This window comes from Penaeus vannamei, chromosome 36 (assembly GCF_042767895.1).
Source record: "Penaeus vannamei isolate JL-2024 chromosome 36, ASM4276789v1, whole genome shotgun sequence".
NCBI classification, from domain to species: domain Eukaryota; kingdom Metazoa; phylum Arthropoda; class Malacostraca; order Decapoda; family Penaeidae; genus Penaeus; species Penaeus vannamei.
In genome coordinates, this window is record NC_091584.1 from 3,717,990 (window position 1) to 3,720,489 (window position 2,500).

Genomic DNA, 2,500 nt, shown 5'->3' on the forward strand with positions numbered 1-2,500 from the left:
GAGGCGAGCGGCAGATCCTCCTTCTTCGCCAGAGGAAGAACACCATGAGGGTGCCAACCGCGGGCGTGCACGTGTGGGCGTGCCTCGCTCTCTGCGTGGCCGGCGAAGAGGCGGTCAAGGTCAGCCGCCCTCTGCTTTGCATACCCGAACAGGCGGCCACGTACCAGGCAGCTTCCGAGACCATCTGCGCCATCACCGCCCACCACCTGAACGCCCCCGCCTACAGCTTCTCAGGTGAGCGACCTTCCCCTGGCCGCCCTCGGGGCTTCCTGCTCGGCCAAGGGGCTGATTTGACTTGCTTTTGCTGTAGCGTTCCCTTTAATAATTGTGATTTTTAAAGAGGATGAAAGTGTGTGTGTTTGAGAGAGAGACAGACAGACATAAAGTTGCTTGCTGTGATAATGCGTTTTGCGAATATCAATTATAGACTTCTTTCAGACGCAGGTTTGCTTGCCAGTAGCAAATGGTACTTGATTTAAACATGTCCAAAACATGTAAAGAAACAACAGAGAGCTAAGTGTCGTGCCATTGGAGCGGCCAAGCACCCTTTCAGCTGGTCTTGAGATCTCTTTTTCCTCCCTCTAAAGCAGTGGTTTCTGAACTCCAGTCGTGGACGCAGCACTTGAACCGTGTACAAGTCGCACTTCACTAGGATTTACGTTCAGAGCATATTTAACAGGGGAAAAATAATACTAATGTTCGGGCGCTCAACTCTCTCTAGCACACAGGAAAGTAGCGGCCTATAGTCTGCACTTTGAGGCTACGAGTACCCTGCTGTCTGCCTTTTCGATGTCTTTGGTTAGTTTATAAGCTGAATAATATATATCATTTGAATTACAAAATCAAATCCTGTAAGACTAATAGGATCCTCACACAGAATGATACAAGATTGGTTTTTACCTGTATTAAAAAATAAAAAAAATTCATTCACAACTCACCTGAAATCCATTAGGATTACGTGTATCCAGATTTAAGGATTTCTGCTGTGCTGGTTTAAAAAATTACTTTTTACTGCTACTTACATAAGTTTATCCTCCCCTGTTGGCTTTGACAGAAGCTCTACTGACGCTGATGTCAAAGCAACTCAAGACTTGACAAAATCTAGTCCCCTTATTGACCGGCAGGATGGTGACTGAAATTGCTATAATTAAAAAGAAAGTGATTGTGGAGAGTGCAGAGTGTGAACAGAATTTTCACAAGGGACTCCTCTAAATAATTTGACAAAGTGGTGAGCTCGATAAACCCTGACCTCAAGTTTACCAATTTCAACATTCGGTCGGATTATGAGATGAATAATGAGATGATGAATATAAATATAAATATAAAGAATAATGAGATGGCTGGTTTTGCAACATTTCATCTTGGACAGTTTCTGGTCGTCACCGATAAAACATAACAGGTTTTGTAGCTGGTGGTGGATGGCGACTGATAATATAAACCTTGGCTTAATTAAGTACATGTAGAGAAGGTATGAATGAGAATGAATATCAGCACATTTATTTTCATTCATACCTTTTCTACATTTGCCAACATGATATAGTTAGTTACACACAGGCTACTTACGCCAATGAACGGTATGTTCATTGGCGTAAGTAGCCTGTGTGTAACTAACTATATCACAGTATCAAAGTTTCTATCGCATGGCAACCACGAGATTGAAGAGATAAAAAAAAAAACAAAAACAACAACAAAAAAAAAAAACATGAAATTATACTTCTCTGTATAATTGCTTCTGTGATAAAATAAATCGAGTATTTGTCATGAAAACAGATTTGCTGACAAAAATCCATTCGACAATATATCTATAGCTACACGCACAGTATAAAAAAAATCAGATCTGGTAAAATACTGGTTTCTGACATTTTTATTAAGCTGTGACACATTAATAGGATACTTGGATTGAAAAATGTCGACTCTCACTTTGTTGTTTTCATTTTGAAGAAGAGAGAAAATAATCGAATAATTGACTTACAACATGAGAATGGTCAAATTATTTCCTTTTACAGAGACAGCAATTTGTAGGTTCTACAATATGTATCGCCAAATATTATTGGTGTACAAGCTGCAGTAAAGATTCCAAATTCACAGGGATATTTTGTATCTTATAGCCACACATCTCTTGTGATTGCTTATTTCCCAATTCTGATATACATCTCTGTCGTTGAGTGTCTGTTTTCTAGCTCGTATATTACCCCGCAAGAGAAAGAGAGAAGAGAGAGAGAGAAAAAAAAATTATTTGCCTCAAAAACTTCCACGTCTTTTTACGTCACATGCCTCTTATTCATCATTGCAGTTTGACAAACACTTTCTTGCTTTCGTCCTATTCTGCTTCTTTCTTGGATCTTACCCTGAGTCTGCGCCTTCTTCAGGGTGACAGTCAAATCATGCCAAGCCACGAAAACTCTCGCTTGGAGTGTTTTCATCGCCGCCCAAGGACCACCTTTTGTATTTGCAGAGAGCAGGTTATATCGCCATAACAAATATCTTATAGACTTTAGTT